The sequence below is a fragment of the Protopterus annectens genome, chromosome 17.part0, assembly GCF_019279795.1.
Source record: "Protopterus annectens isolate FY-2018-M chromosome 17.part0, PAN1.0, whole genome shotgun sequence".
Taxonomy (NCBI): domain Eukaryota; kingdom Metazoa; phylum Chordata; order Ceratodontiformes; family Protopteridae; genus Protopterus; species Protopterus annectens.
Genome location: NC_056751.1, coordinates 256,921,750 through 256,940,129, shown reverse-complemented (window position 1 = coordinate 256,940,129; position 18,380 = coordinate 256,921,750).

Here is an 18,380-nt window from a genome sequence, read left to right as displayed (position 1 = left end):
ACTGAGTACAAAGCGGAAACCTGGAACCATCTAGCACATGATCTTACTAGTGCCACAGGCATCCCTCGGACTGGTGAGCAGGTCAGACACCACTACTCAGACCTGAAGAGATGCAAGGAGGACCGACTGAACCAGTGGATACAGGAGGCCTGTGAAATGGAAAATGCCCCACTACTGAGTATGTAGCCATGGAATGAAGTATGTAAGAATTGGTATTGTAGTCTATATTATGGATAGGTATGTCTCAATACCCCTTCATTTACTTCACAGCTGCAGGTGTCCGTGCTGTGAATCAGCAACCTGTGCAGATAGGCTGCTAAGGCTGCACCACCAGGCAGGTTAGTAATAATTCTGCATGTGTTGTCATATAAAAGAAGTGAGAGAGCCTGAAAAAAAGTGTTGTAACCCATTAATAAAGGTATAATAAGTGTTGAATAACCTCTCTGCATGTACTGTTATATAAAATAAGTGAGACAGCATGAAAATGTGGTGTAACTCATTAATAAAGGTATAATATGTCTTGAATAAAAGACCTCTGCATGCACTGATATATCAAATAAATGAGAGAGCCACTAGAAAAGTGTGTAATGTAATTAATAAATGTATAATTCTTGGAGTGTGGCCATGTCACTTTCTTCGATATGTTGTTGTACCCTTGCATTATAGAAATAGTACTGTTGTATTAAGCGCAGTCAACCCACACATGAGTAGGCCCATATAAAGTGGATGAAGGGAATGCCAGTAGCTGTTAAGCATATATACAGTCCTCAACTGTCGGTTCATGGCCGGCATGTACAGGTTAATCTGGCACATGAGTAGCTTGTTACTGTGTTCCCCAGAAATGTCATTGTGCTGCTAGAAATGTAGGGGGCTGTTAACATATACCTGATAATGTCACCTGAACACATCCAGATATGTAGATATATAAATATAAATGAAATATATAAATATGTAGCAGTAACATCCGCATCCAGGACAGTTTGTATGTCAGATACAGGTCAGGTATATCAAGAACTAGCAAAACACATTTCACAATTTAACGGACATTGCGTAGTGTAATAATACATGTAGGGGATATATAACTGCAGTTAATAGGAATTTAGTGTAAACTATAAGTGTATATAAGTTGTTAATGGAGGTATCTTTTTACACCCTACTGTATGTGCATAAACAATGCAATTCCACACCTCAATGGGTATGTCTAATCTCATAACATTTGTTGGGACACATGTCCTATTGGTTTATAAATATCTGCATTTACTTTGATGCATGTGCCCTGTTCACATACCTGCCAACAATCAATCCTGCATGCTGTTGGAATGTCCACTGTTGTTCTATATATACATGTGTGATGCTTGCTGTTCAACTGTTGGAACTCTGGTGTGTTGGGTTAATAGGAATACTACTGTATGCTGTTACAACTAAATTGGAATGCTGTTGGCTATTACTAACCCATATTGTCATTAAATCCTCCTAAACATAGAACGTATGGGAAGGGTGGTCCCAGCAGACCCACCTGTCCCACCTCAGCTGGTGATGGCACCTGGCACCAGCAGGTCTGGTGCCCAGGCCGGGACCTCCTCCTCCGTTGGTCCTGTGCCACCTTTGGGTGGAAGCACTGCAGGGGATGGGATTCATCCCCCCCATGCAAGCGTGGCCAGAGGAGGGCCACCTATCACCCTCCGAACGGTCCGGGCTGTGGTGTGTAGGGAGATCGAGCGTTCAGTCACTGATCCTCTACGCCAGCTCGAGGCAAGAGTGGCGTAACTCATGGGTGAGCCTGCCCCTCCTATGCAGCCCCCAGCACAGCCACCCTCCGGGCTGTAAAGGTGCAGTGGTGACTGCCCATGGGTGGGGATCTCAGTTCCTCTGTTGCCATCTGTGGGCTCATGGGCTTGCGATTTCCAAACATCCTTCCCCGTCAATGGTGTTCACCAACCCATTGTGTCATATTCCACCCCGTATGCCTCTTGTTTGTCTTGCCTGTTTACCTCCCCAACCTACCTCCCAAAATATACCTACTTCCCCTACCCCACTTTCCACTCTCACCTGCAAAGAAATGGGTAATCTGCTCCCACAAAAAAATGACGCCCCATTCATAGCTGCCCATTTTGCACACGTCTGCTGGGCACATAAACTGAAGTTTAATTGGCAGTACAACATACTTAGTTGTCCTCACCCCTCTCTCAAGGGTGGAAGGTTTCAAAGTTCCCTCCAAATTACTAGTATATGCACAGCTGTTGCTGTTAAAGAAATGGACAGCTATGGACCTTCCCTACACCAGTACTGCACGTCCCGAGCTGTTTTCCCTACTGTCTTTCCCTCTTTGTGCCCCTTTTTCACCACTTTCCTATCTCCCCATTTTCTTTTCTTTCAAAGAAATGAGCGCGGGGATTAGCAGGAGTAAGCACTTTTAAGCAGTAGTTAGCGGGTTTGCGTGAGTGTGCGCTTGTGTGGGCTTAGCTAAGTATTGCTAAGCGTCGCACAAACCCATGCAAACCCACTTACAACTGCTTAAAAGTGCCTTAGTCACCCTGCATGTGAGGGCCCTTGTTTTGCTCAGCAGCAAAATAAAACACCACTGTCAGTCTCGAACCCTGGACCTTGGACACACTAGACTGCATGAAGTACCACTAAGCCACTGTAGATATACAGCAGGTTGTTGCTGAAATATATATATCATGCATCAGAATGAGTGAATGTAAAGGAAAGATAGGAATGCCATAACACAAAACCTGTTCTGTGGAACTTTACCAGCAGTTGTTGTGGAATTGCATTACATGACTGTGATAACAGAACCAGACATTCTAGCAGTAAATAATGTTACAGCAGCACTTTACAACCCCCGCACAGTATCATAGCAGGACAATCCCCACCCAAATGTACAAAATACCTGTGTGTTTAAGGTCCAGCAAGGATGTAGGTAGGCAAACTCAGTACTGGAATTGTCCAGTTTTCATGAGCATCCCGTGATAATGTAAACAAAAGAAAAAGCACAAACTGTGCAGAAGTGAATACATTAATGTGCCAAATGAAAACATCTCAATAACTACGTATGTATGGCAGCTAATTGTATAAGTAGAAAAGAAACTACATACTCCCATGTATCTTGTGTTAGCATTTGTAGGGGTGAGTACAATTCTACACTGTCAACTGTGTACTGGAAGTGGCAACATTCAGGTGTGAGTACAACATTCAAATCAATGGCTACACCCCTAGCATCAGTTATAAGAAGTATACCAACCTTCTGACTTACACAACAGTGTCCACAGCAAACAAGCATGGTCCCCACTTTGGAAAGCTGAAAGGGCTATGCCTACCTGACTTAGCGATCTATAGCATTGGGTTGCTATGACAGTGAGTACTGCAAGTACCACACAGCAGGCTGCATGCAATTGCCAAATGGTGGCCACTAATTGGTGCAGAGGCCATCACATGCACATCTGCAGATACCTATAAAAGCAGGCTGTACTTGCTGTCCACACATGCAATTATTTCATTGCAGGTATGGAGGGAGAGAGAGAGCGAGAGAGAGAGAGATGGACACAGATGCAGACAACAGCAGCAGAAAAAAAGAAAAAAGATTAAAAAATATATATGTATCGAAAGAAAAAGTAATATATTGAAAGAAAAAAATATATGAATATATTGAAAAATATATATTAAAAAAATAAAATATATTGAAAAAATATATATTGAAAAAAAAAAATATATATATATATATATATATATATATATATATATATATATTGAAAAATAAATAATATATTGAAAAAAAAATTATATTGAAAAAATATATATCTCAAAAAAAAAAATAAGATATAAAAAAGACATCTATTACAAAACACACGGAACCGACAAATATGAAAACATACAAAGGTAAGGTATGTAACAGCTATGTATTTACTGGCATGTAGTAGATGTTTATGAAGAGTACTCTACATAGTTTGAATCATCCATATGTGGCAGCAGTACGTATCTATGCACAGATGCCCTGCATAACTACTGGCATGGAGAAATCAGTGTGTAGCTGTGTGCAGTGGGATATGACTGTGACATATGTAGTTCAGCATTAAATGTCAAACATCTGATCCATGTTATCTGTGTTCTGTACAGTAGTGTGTACAATGTCTGTTTGGGGGAGTAGTGCATACGGTTATATAAACATGGATGTGACAGAGTAACAAATGCATGATAGTCATATTAATGTGTAGCTTAGCATTGGCAACAGCTGTACCAGGCTAGTATGCTAATCTAACATTTGCAGCTATATATACACCCTCTAATATTACTGTGTGCTCACATGTGACACCTGTTTATGTTGCAGCAAGGCCCAACAGGTCAGCAGTGAGATACACGAACTTACAACAGTGTGGACCTTGTGTGTGTATGGCACACACATACGGAGAGATCTGTCTGTGTCAGATATATTAGCATCTGTACATGTGCATAGAGCAAGGGACATACTGCAACTGTTTGTGAAGGGTGGACATATATATGTTGTTGAAGGTTGTTATGTGCATATTTCTATGTAGGTTGTAGTGTGTGGCAAACCAGACAGCATACAGTGCTGGTATATGATATGTGGTGGTTAAACGCTGTGGGTATGATTCATCAGGTTTGCAGTGTTGCAGCCAGTGATGCCTGCTAAAGCTACATGGGCTGAGAACACCTTCAATGCATTCCGCACAACACTGTGCAATATTATGACATAACTGTATACCTCACAACCTTCACATAATTGATATCCCCACCATGAAAGATGGACTGTATATGTGCTTATATGTATATCTATATGTACACCAATGGATGTTTATATGTATGTGTGTATATATATATATATATATATATATATATATATATATATATATATATATATATATATAAATATAAATATATAAAGAGAGAGAGAGAGAGAGAGGGAGAGAGACAGGGTCATATTTACTGCAACAGATGCCTGGTGACAAAGCCATGGACTCAAGCTCAATGTTGACACTGCATTGGCATCCCTTCTTGCAAAAACTCTGTACCCATTAACTACCACATAGGTGGTAGTCTACTAAACACTAAAGGTGTGATAAGAGACCATGGGACACAGGTGGACAGTGGTCTCCCCTTAGATAATCACAGTGCCACACTAGTCATGTCATCTGTCTACGTGGCACACATCATCACAAAAGGTGTGTCATCTAGGGAGATATAGGTCAGTGTTCTCCTCTACTCATCACACATAAAGCCCATTATAGAGTACAATGCCCCATGTGGTATGTACCTCACAAAACATCTACAGCAACTGAAATGACACAGACATACCTCACAAATAGTAATACCAAATAGATGCCCTATGCAGATCGTCTCACAAACCCTCAGCTAGACTGTGTTGCATACCACCTACCCATAGGTGACCTCTGCCTAACATACTAAGCTATGTCAAACCCAGAGCTGTTGGACATGCTCTACGTAAACAGATCACAATCCCTATGAGCTACATGCTCTAGGGACCTAAACCTTGTGACCTCAATAAACAGCACATGCTGGAGGGATAGATTCCTATCTCAGAGACATCCCATACTTTGAAACAAACCACCTATCAATAGCAAACAAAGCTCCTAATTAGCAGTCATCATAAATAATCCTGATGATTGTATGGGAGATAGGAAATACACCCCGGGAATCACCTCTGTGGCTCTGCTTGTCAGGGCCACGTGAAACATAATTACCTGTGTGTCAAAGGCCAGGGTAGTGTATGGCTAGACTTCTATAGGCCCTAGGGTCAATAGCCTATTACCTAACTATGAAGCGATACACACCCACATGTACTTGTTGCAATAATTGCTATGTGAGGTTGACTGAGTGTGATGGTGAATGTGTTGGTGAATGTGTCAGAGTTCTGTATATGTGTGATAGCTTAATGGGAAACTGTTTCTGTCATGGTATTATGTGTCCTAGCTGTGATCCCAGCAAAAGATGTGTATGCAATTGCTAGGTGGAAAAAGCAGTATGCCATACGGTCTGTCATAGTCCCTTGGTGTCGACTGGGGTGTCCCATTGTAGGCTAAAGCAGTACATGTATGCTTATTGAGTGTTACTGCTGGTGAATCCAACTCCTGTATGAACTGTAGTACTACGTGAAGCTGTATGCCTAAACAGCACAGTATGGTGTATGTCCACATTTCTTGGAACCACTCTTTTGTGTGTTCCCTGTAGTCCTCACAGATTACATACCTCAGGCATAAGGCTTTGTAACTACTGACACACAGTACTGTATGGTACACAGGTAAAGGTCATCTGGGTTGCCATACCTTTGTGTCTGGTATGTATGTCTGATGTGTGTGTGGGTATGCCTGTACCATGGTCTTGGTCATATGTGTGTTACAGGATATAGGTGCGTATCTAGCAACCTGTATAGTCTAGTACAACAGTATGCCACCTATATTAACGAATGTGCACATATGTTAGGCAGGGTTTTGCCATCAATGACTAGTGAGGTATACTGGTAATACTGTAACTGGACTTTACAATCATTGCAATGGATTACATATTTCTTGATGTATTAGCTTGATATATACCTCCTGTGGCTAGGTGGTGCATTATGTTGCATATAGTGTGCCATGTACTGTTGTATAGTCTTACATACTGGTTTATCTTTGTTGCTGTGCAAAACATGGTTTGATATGTAAAGTGTGCCAGGCACTGTCAGGCAGTTGTGGGCTGAGCACTGATATGTGGTATTGAAAGTGTGTATCCTCTGACAGCCAACAGGCTGCTATATATAGCAGTTAATTGATAGCTGTACTTTAGAATGTTGTGTGCCACATGACTTGCTCACACATATTGTTTCATTGTCTTCCAGGGTCATGGCCCACCATCATAACACCACCTATAGCCCGGCAGAGGAGGAACAGATAATGACAAGCCTGGTGCAGCACTATGCCCTGCTGTTCTCCAGAACCAGCCAGGACCAGCATGAGCGGACTGCACTGTGGCAAGATCTTGTCTGTAGGGTAAATGACATAGGCATGCATAACTGGACATATGAGCAGGTACGCCATCACTGCAGTGATTTAATTAGACATGACCGGCAGCATGCTTCTGATATCTGTAGACAACAGCTTGCCACAGGTGGTGGGGTAGCCATCCATCCCCCCTCACCAGAGTGGAGGAGCTGCTCCTGAGCCAGGTGGCTCCTGGCCAACAACAACAACAAGTAACATGTATCATCATGGAGGCCGGAGCCACCCTGCAAGTTGACATGGAGCGTGCAGGTAACATGGAATAGCTGTAGACTACTGTTACCTCTATTGGTAGAGCATGCTTATGTGAGATGTGTACTGTGGTGTTAGAAGATGTGGTGCCTAGTGTTGTGCAATACTAATAATTAGGAATATAATCTGTAGGCCTGTGACTGTCAACCGTTGTACTACTGTAACATTGCAAACACACAGTAGCAATGCCACAGTTGTTGCCACTGACAATCTGTCTCATATCCTTGTAGGTCCCTCTGGTGTAACAGCAAGGCAGCAGACCCATGCTGGTGAGTGTGTTCTACATTTACTATTGCTAATTATATGTGCATGTCATAGGTGAGGTGTAGGCCATGTACATGTATCACACCTACGCATAATGCATGCTGTGCATGTTTGCTATGAGACTATGCACATCCCAGTAACGTGGGTAGCTGCCTAAAACACATACAATACACAGAGCATCCCACACAATTGTGGCAACACTGTAGTGGACATTGGATAGGCAGAGTCGATACACATGCACACAACATACACAACTTTGTCATACGCAGTACACGTTAACATGCTACACATGGCATATTCAGACACCTGTTGTAAGGTCACACTCCAGTATCCCAAATTTCATCCACACAGCACACATAATATACCTGAGGGGTAGATGCCTCTCATGTGGCTGTGCAACACTCTTCAACACATAACACATTCATGTTAGGCAATGCCCCCTATTGGGTACCATACAAACCCATGTAACAACTTGCTGTGAAATGGTGAATGTAGCCATGGTACTGCAGTTCCGGTACAGCATGGTATGTGCTGGTCTAGCACACATTAATAGCCTAGAGTGACCACATGATGCTGCATGATGATGGCTCATGGTACTACACCCCATTCAGTTACAGTGACCACGGTACCACACATAGCATTAACTGCTATGCACCTCAATGTTGTGTGTGTGCAAACATATGCACCAATACATAATATATGCATAGCAGTCACCATTTGTACAAAGTGACACATATATGTCTTGTAATTCTATTGAGTGTATAGGTCACATGACACACACTGTGTTCATGTGATGTTTAATGTTACAGTTGTGTTGTAGCATGCCATGTCATGGCGGGCACTGGCATGTCCACAATATGCCCTACACTCACCATAACCACTGTACAATGGCTATGTTGAGCAATGGTATTCCATCAGGTATACATGCACCACTCATCCTGTGTGTATACATAGCATGCATGTGCTAAACCTGTGTCCACAATTATCTGCTAAAGACACAGATGCTCTAATCAGAAATGGATATCTATGTGACACACATATACACATCCATCCATGGTATGTATACCTGTGAGTGATGGTGCACAGGACACTGCATAGCTTTTAATACTTGCACAACAATGTTGTGTCCATGTACATATTGCGTTCCAGGGTGAGGCCAATCACTGAACAACAACACACATGCATCAAAGCCATGTATACTGTTATTAGCAAGGGCTGTCTACATCCACACTGCATGCTGTTGAGCAACACACATCCTGCATGCTGACACATGTGATATAACTGTTTGCCTTGTGATACTGTACCCCACCATCACCCGCTATTGAGTATGTTCTGGATTGCTGGTGGTGTGTGTGTGTGTGTGTGTGTGTCTGTTTTAGTGAGGAGTGCATTTGTGTGCATGTGTTCATGTGTGCATGTGTGCATATGTTCATGTGTGCATGTGTGCATGTGTTCATGTGTGCCGACATCATGTACAGGTTGTAAAGTGTGTTTCCTGTCTTCCTCTCACAGGAGCTGACTTTGGGCTGGTTCACTGCAGTGGGGAAAATAATATCACTGAGCAAAATAGTGATGATAATGATAGGTGTGTTGAGGCACAGGCATGTTTGCCAGGGTCTGTCGTTGGGCCACCAATCGACAATACACAAGTGTCCACCTCATCCATGTTCATGTGTGCATGTGCTCGTGTGTGCCGACATCATGTACAGGTCGTAAAGTGTGTTTCCTGTCTTCCTCTCACAGGTGCTGACTTTGGGCTGGTTCACTGCAGTGGGGAAAATAATATCACTGAGCAAAATAGTGATGATGATAGGTGTGTTGAGGCACAGGCATGTTTGCCAGGGTCTGTCGTTGGGCCACCAATCGACAGTACACAAGTGTCCACCCCATCCATGCACACAGTCATACTGCCAATACATCCATCACCAATGACCTTAGCTGAGGGACAGTGTACAGTCAGCATTGGCCAGGACAGTGTGGTATCCATGGTACATGCATCCCAACACAGCAGCCATACCCAGATGTCTGGAAGGGTACCAAATAGGCAGATGTCCAGGGGTTCTCATCGGAGCACTGCTGCTCATCATGCAACTGGCAGACGTGCCAAAGGTCTTACAACCTCACGCATGTTCCAGGCTGTCATGGAGGCACAGGCACATATGGAATGGTACACCAGACAGGGACTAAGGGCACAGAGGGCACATAACACCACCGTAATTGACAGTATACATGACCTAGCAGGTGCCATCTGTAATTACACTGAGGTCATTGATAGACGTTGGGGAAAGACATTAGATGTTCTCCACAATGTCATGTCCATGTGTCAAGACAGTGCGGGATGGTTGAGCCATTGACGTGGACGTATGCCAGCAACATCAGCAGCTGGCAGTCGCCGCAGACGTCCCTCAAGTCACAGCCGCTCCTGTAGTGCCAGTACCAGCCCCAGCAATGTTGGGGGTGGGCTGTCCATAGAACCTCCTAGAAGACCCCATGCACGTGGCTCTGGACAGTCCCAGCAGGGACCTGTGTCCAGTGTACATCCATCTACCTCTGGGGATAGTACCCAGTCTGGCTTAGTACCTGATAGTGTCAGTAGCACCCCTGCCAGGCACAGGTACCATATCCGTGGCCAGAGACGGTGATCTGTAAAGCCTGGCAGGTACAGTCTGTGGCTGTCCCACAAATACCCGTATATGGCAGCCACATGGTGGAACTGTGTGCATGCAGACACACACACGCACACATGAACCAGACAACTAGGGCTAACACATACCCGCACACATTACATCAACATTGGCCCATAGCAGTACTCTTGCCCCTCACACACACACATACATGTCAATTGGATGGCTCACTGTAGGCCTCTGGCAAACCAACAACACACCCTGTGCATATGATGAAACCTGTGCCACCTCCTGTCATTTGTAACATCGATGCAGAAACAGGCTACCATGGTGCTGATGCACAGGGTGACTTTATAGCAGTATAGCAATGTTACCATGTTGTCAGCAGTAGAGTGTAATGATATGCTTGAAGGTGTAGCTGAGCAGGCATGATGCATTAAAGCTGTGATTGCCATTGTAGTATTGTTTACACCAGTGTTAGTTGAAATAGTGTATTGTCCGCCCACGTGCCACTTGGCTGATGTGTGTAGTATTGGCAGCATGTGTTAGAGAGTGGACAGTATGTGTGGGATGTGTGTAGCACAGATTTTCAGGTGTACATTTGTGAACATGGTAGAGGTGCACTGTCTGCATGTACGTGCATAGTGGACACATGGGCAGGGTGACATGCTCTGTATTACACAGTAACACTCCATAGTTTCTATTGGTGGCCAGTATGCATTGTACTACACACATTTCGGAACCTGACTACACATGTGTGTATGACATGGTTTGACACTGTGCTGTGGGTGATACTGTTACTATCTGTCATTGTTTTGCATTCTGGTAGTATACATAACTTCAACAGCCTGACCATAACCAATCGTTAGATGATGTCTTGACAACTGACACACAGATGTAGGACACACAGCAACATTTGGATCCTTCAGGTACTATACTATGCCAGTAACCAGTGGTATTCATCTGCACCCATTACTGAGACCACTCCTGTTTGGCATATAGCTCTCTTAGGTACAAGCAATCACAGTATGGATATGTCCGTCCATGTCTGGTGATGCATACTGTGGCCTATAATGCATTCTCCAGATGACACACACATCCTCCACAAGGGTATCATACAGACAGATACCTGTTGTCAAACCCATGCTGCAAAGCTATAAGCCAAACTAAGCATAGTCATCCACCTTTACGGAACATAGTATCCCCACAGTACCACATAGGTAGTAGCCACCAACATGATGAACAGGTACCAATGTGTACATGCAACCAAGTATTACGTCATCTCTCCTTTGATAATCACATTTCCTAAGGTATTTTTGAAATCCCTCAGTGGATAACATAAGCAATAAGTGGTCTGCATGCATATCCACAAAAGTTGTTGTACTCCTATAATGAAGAGTCATCATTGACAGACTTTGCTGCGTTTGAACAGGACTGACATATACCTCGGCCATAAACTCTCACTCACACAATTCAATAGAAACCGTAATGAGTGTGTGTGACATGGATGACCTAGGCCAGGGATCACTGCAGTGGCTGGCCTTGTCACAAGCATACAGATGTGACCTAAGGTCTGGGAAGCAGCAGCACAGTCTGGTAAAGATGACAGCTGTGCTCTTGGAGAAAGCAGGGTTCCCACACATGCAATAATTGAGGTAACATGTACGTATATGTATTTGCCACACAGCTACCTCACATGTGCAATGCATACTGATATGTCATACAGTAGTAAAAGCAAAACCCACAACACATTGACCAACAGTGTCACACATACACTCATCGAGTGCAGGATTCAAACCCCTACCTAACTATTTCATGATACTAGAGGAATACGCATTAACACAACGTGCTATACACATTACTGGGAGGTCTCTTTTCCACAGGTATATTTGTAGGATGGTGACATCATCAGACTATACAAAGTGGGTTACATTAGGTGGGCTACATAGAAGGAATGTCTGAACACTTTGGCCATGTGATCATCAAAGGGGAGTTTACTATCTACCTGTGTCCCCAGGGCCATAATGACTTTCTCCATACATACTGGATTACCACCTATGTGGTAATTTGCGTGCACTTTGTTTTACCCAAAGGGGATGACTATGCATTCTTTGGCATTCAGCTTGAGGGCATTGTTCTGACACCAGGTATCAGTCTCTGTAAGACACTTCTGCTGGATGTCTGTGTCAGCCATAGAGTCGATTATGGACCACAGTTAGCAGTCATCTGCAAACCTGCAAATCTGCAAACCTGTTCATCCATATACCTCCTGTGCTTGCCTGTACCTCTGAGCAGTATCTACTGAACAGGTGGGTTCCCAGGACCAAGACCTGTAGGATGCCATTTGTGACTGGCTTGGAGTCGGACATTGCACCCGCAACTCTGAACGTTCCACTTTGGTCTTGGGAAGTTTGCAGTTTGCTTTTGAAAATGTCTTCACAGTGGTTTCATTGACTGGGTGGGGGGGGGGGCGGGATGTGGATGTCCAGTGTGATTACTTTATGATCTGATATTACCAGTGAGGGGTTTATCTCTGTTGTGGAACACTGGTACCTCATGTTGGTGATGATCATGTCCAGTATGTTGTCATCTGTAGTGGGCGTGGTGACCAGCTGTTCCAGGGTGTTAGAGTTTTTAAACTCTAGGAAACATTGGGCAAAGGACGTTGTACACAAGTAATTCTCCCACTCAATGTTTGGGTAGTTGTAATCTCCTCATATAATGGTGTTTGATAGGACCTTTATATTTTCCACTGTTCTCAGGAATACTCAGTTAGGTTCCTGAGACAAGGTACATGATCTGTAGCAGGCTACAATCTGATGAGCAGCTTTGCCCAATGTTAGTTGCACTTGCATGGTCTCCAAGGCCTCATGCTGTGCCACTAACCTGAAGGTGTGGGTATCGATAAGGTAAATGGGGACACCCCTTCCTTTTGTATTTCACTCGTGGTTTTGGATCCAAAGGTGAGAGGGATTGTGAGAGTTTTACGTGGAGCATGTCCAACAGCTCTGTGTTTGACATAGCTTTGTATGTTAGGCAGTGAACACCTCTGAGTAGGCGATATGCAAGGGAGTACGGATGGAGCATTTTGAGATGGTCTGTGTATGGCATGTATTTCAGGCCACTAATGCTTTTTGTGAGGTATTGCTGCAGGCTTTCCAGTTGTTGTAGTTGTCTTGTGAGGTACATAGCAAAAGTGGAGTTGTACTCTATTATAGTTCTAGTGAGTGATGAGTAGAGGGGAACAATGTCCTCTTCTATTCTGCATGAGACACATTTTGTGATGAGGTGTGCCACATAGGAGAGTTTCCTGACGACTGTGGGAATGTGATTATCACAGTTGTGTCCACTGTCCACCTGTGACCCAAGGTCTCTTGTCACACTTTCAGTGTGAAGTATACTACCACCTATGCTGTAGTTCTTGGCTACAGAGATTTTAACAAAGGGGATGACAATGCACCTTTTGGCATTGAGCTAGAGCCCATGGCTTTGACAACAGCCATCTGTCTCAGTGAGGCCCTTTTGTAGGATGTCCACATCTTTAGTGTTTACAATTATGGCTCTTAGTTTGCAGTCCTCTGTAAACTTCAGTAGCCACAGACCTTCCATGTTAAAGTTTACTTCAGGGAAGTAGATACTACACAGTATGGAAAGTTATCTGGTCCCATGGCTGCTGTGATACTGGCTTTGGAGAGTGTTTTTTACCTGTGCAGCTATGATGAAAGCAAATTTGCAGTCTTCCATTATAGAGATGTGCTCTTTCATGGGTGAGAGGGGTGTAAAGTTAACACTGATCCTATCTGCCAGGATTGTTGGCAATATCAGTTGGGTCTGTATATTTAGTGCCATTAAGCTGTAACTCAGAACAGATCTGAGTGTAGCCATGACATGGACCTGTCTGTTGGGCAGAGATCTCCTGAGTAGACAGTATGAAACAGAGTACAGATTGGGTTACATTCAGTCTTGTTGCATAGGGCAACTATTTGAGGCCAGTAATCCTCTTGTTAAGGTACTTCAGTGGTCTTTCTGGCTGCTGAACGTGCCTAGTCAGATTCATCGCAAGTGTGTTGTGGTACTCTCTGATGGGTCTGATGACTGCTGAGTAGTGGGAACCTCCTTTGACCTACATGCACAGACCTTGGCAGTTTGTGTGAACACATAGCATGGTTTTCTGACTACTTTGTGAATGTGTTTCTGGAAGTAGAGATGACTATCCACATTGGTCCATAGATCCCTTATTATCACATACTACTGTGCTACAGATCCTGGCGTCCAATGTCACGTATATTAGATTGCGACTTCATAGCCTACACAACCCACATCACACCACCTGGCCTGATGTTCTCTGTCTGCATAGGCCTGTGGGGGAGGTTACCCATATGCCTCTTTAGGGACATGATACAGTATATCTCTGTGTTTGCATTACTGTACAATTGTCCTGCTGTGTCTGTGCAACTGAAATGCTATCATGGCTTAGTGGTTCAGTACTGTGACTATAGTGCACAGTATCCTGGGTTCGAGCCCTGTTTTTTATTTTCATGCTGGGCAGACCAGACTGCTTAAGGAACAGTAAAGCAAATATGAGCATGTTTACCTGACTTTGCTTAACTTTGCCCGACCTTGCCCGACCTTGCCCAACATTGCTCAACGTTGCCCAACATTGCGCTAGTTAGCACGGGCAATTTTGTTTACATATACTAAATATTGGTAAATGCTGCTTAGCACTGATTTATATTGCTTAAAACATGGCAATCATGCCTCTGGTGGTGCTGCAGGGCTACCTATGTCAGATGCACATACTACACTCCCTATACATGTTTGGAAACAGGTAGTGTCAAGTTAGGCATCCCTTTTATTTTATGTGTGAATCAGAGAGAGGTATCATTTCCAGGGTTCCTAATGAGCCAATGTATGTGCTATGTGTTGCCTCTTTGCCAAGGCCAAGGCATACTGGGCATGCCTCCTTCTGCCTACTGGGGCAGGCTCAGGTTGTTCCTCCTCCGAGTCATGCTGTACCTGTGCAGGCCTTGGCAATGGTGGGGGGCTGTTTGGCCCTGCCCCATACTGTTCCTGCTGCAGCTGTTTTCGCAGGATCATATTGTGTAGCATGGCACATACCATGACAATTTGGGTACATGTAGTTGGTGAGTACTGCAAGGCTCCACCAGATGTGTCCAGGCACCAGAACTGTGACTTGAGCATCCCAAACACATGCTCGATTACATTTCGTGTTTCTGCGTGTGCCTCATTATGGAGTTCTTGTTCAGGTGTGTGTGCATTTCTGATGGGTGTCATCAGCCACGGCTCCAGTGCGTCTCCAGCATCCCCCACTAGGTGACCGTCAGGGATGTCCCCATTGGCAAATGTCTGGTACAGCTGCATCAGATGCCAGATATGGGAATCGTGGTAGCTTCCAGGGCAGCCAGCACACACATTCAGTATTATGCCCTAGGCATCGCACATGAACTGGCAGTTGATGGAGTGGAAGCCCTTGCAGTTGATGTAGGCCCTACCCTGCTCACCGGCTGGTGCTTTGATGTGTATGTGTGTGCAGTCAATTGCACCCACTACCTCAGGGTATTCCGCTATTTGCTGGAAGAGATGCATATTGCTGACCAATACCTCATGGGAATTGGGGAAATATACATGATCACCAACATGTGCTGACATGGCATTCAGGAACTGGTGCAGTACCCTGGATGCTGATGCCTGTGAAATCCCCATCATATCATCAGTTGGTATCTGGAAGGTACCTGTTGCTAGTATTCTTAGGCCAACACATACTTTGGTTTCCACTGGGATGGGTTCCCCTCTGTTGGTTTTGTGTGTGAGGCGTGGCCTGCACAGCTCATCAATTTGCTGCAGGAGCTCTCTGTCCACTCTATAGCGCTCCACTATCTCCAGCTCATGTAGCCCCTGGTGGTTACCCTGGGTTTGTACACTCTTCTCCGTCTCCTCACTGTGGGTTGCTCAGCAACATTCACAATGGCACCACCCTCAGCATCTTGCACATGTTGCCTTATAATAGCAATGGCAGCCCCTAACATTTTTTGTCTCAGTTAAGCTTTTTAAGTTTTCACTTCTCTTTGTATACTGCAGTGTTGCAGTGTTCCTGAGTAAAACATGAGGGAAATGTTGTTTGCAGAGTTTTAAGTGCTGGGCTGGGCTAGTGTACTGCCTGTGTAATTGGCTGATTCTGATTGATTTCACCTGGCAGCTCTGCTACTTCTCCTTGGTTAACTTCCTACTACTACTTTTCCTTCCTTTTCCCTTTCTGTTTCCACAGGGGGCAGTGCCGCGCAAACAACCGCAAATACGCACACATGAGCGCGCACACACGCACACAGCCTTACACAGGCTTACACAGGCTTAGACGGGTGCACATCCATGTACACAGGCTTAGACAGCCTTACACAGGCTTACACGGGCGCACACATGCGCACACAGGCTTAGATGGGTTTACAGGCATGCACACGCACGCGCACACAGTGTAAGCATCTTTGCAAGAAACTTTGGTGGTAGCCACGGCGTACACCTTTGGTTGCTGGGTTTCAGTTCAGACAACTATAGACATGCCTCTTCCAGTCCTGAGTAACTCACAGCAAACACATGCCACTCTGGTCCAATAAGCTTACAGTCTTTGATACATACTCCCTCATGATGTCACCTATCTTCTACTCTGTTACTCCCCTAATCCTACTCTTACACTCTAGGGACATGGTTCACATGGCGGGGAAAATTGGGATTCACTATCCTTATACTCATTTGCATAGGATTGCCTACTAATGCTTGGTTACATCTCTCAGACTGAACTACCCCCTTAGCAACCACTACTCAGTAGCCATGTTGTCTTCAGCCTGCCATTCACTAGCATGGCAGATGGATATTTTTAATAAAATGCCTATTTTTGGCTTTTATTTTTTTTTCTGGTTTTTAGAGCGCCGCATGTTTGCGAGGCGCTGCGCTACACTTAAACATCGGAGATCGGGGGAAAAAATTATTTTTTATTATTTTGCAACACATATAAATGCCAATGGCCTTTGGCATGATTCCTCAACTGGATGCATCCTTATTTGGAGCTGTCATTGCTCCGTTTTGCTATTTGCAGAACGGTACTCAGTTACCAACGGAGTACATTTCTGCAAATAAGACAACTCTTACTCGGACAGGTTAGTGTTTCCTGGATCGCAAATTTACCTCATTTGCATAGCTTTCAGCAGCAAATGAGGTAATTTGCATAACCTAACACTGTCCGTGCAAGAGTCGTTTTAGGAGCTCTCATGCACGCCCCTGCCGGCTGTTCCTGGATCGCTCGGCAGACATATTGGCTGTCTGGAGTCTTACTCTATTCTTAGACTCCGTGCAAGCCTTCATGAATCCAGCCCATATATATATATATATATATATATATATATATATATATATATATATATATATAAAAACCTGATAATTTTTTGTGGTAAATAACATTATAACATTCCTTTGGTGAAGCTCTTGGTGACATTGCTTTGTGCTATGGTGCATCCACATATGTATTATATGAAAAATCCTTGTTCATCTATAGAAAAGTAAGGAAAATATATGAACACATTGTAAAAATGGTAAAATAACATTTTGAGCCTAATCTTCACTCAGAAAAACTCTGTTTAAAAACCACATGCACAAAATGTAACATTGAAACAATATATTGTTGAACTGAAACATTATGCCAGGAGCAGGACATTTGATTTCATTTTTGTAGAAGTACTTTGATACAAATTTGTGAATGGCATTTAAATGAAACCTGAAGTACAGAACTTCTTTCTGCTTCACAACAACAGTACCACAGAAAGTTTTATGCAGTAGTGGTAGCGGTATGAGGCTTAGGTCGGTGGTACAGACATAGTCAAAATGCAGGTAAATGTTGCCAAAGGTAAAACGTTTTACCATTGAAATAAAAAAACAAAAATCACTCAATACAAGTCTGTACTTATTGTAATTATAAAGAGGCTGAATGCCATAGCTTTGGAAAATAGTGCATATTACATAAACAGCAAACAAATCCAAACCAGCCCAGAAGTTGAAAATGTTGAAACACAGGTGCCCAGTAGGAAGGTAACTGGAATAAAGAAGCTGAACCACAATAAAGTAAAATCTTTTTTAATACAAAATGGTGAGCTCTTTCACAGTGGTAACCATTGCTTCATCAGACAGTTCATTAAAACAGCAACAGCACTTAAATACTTTA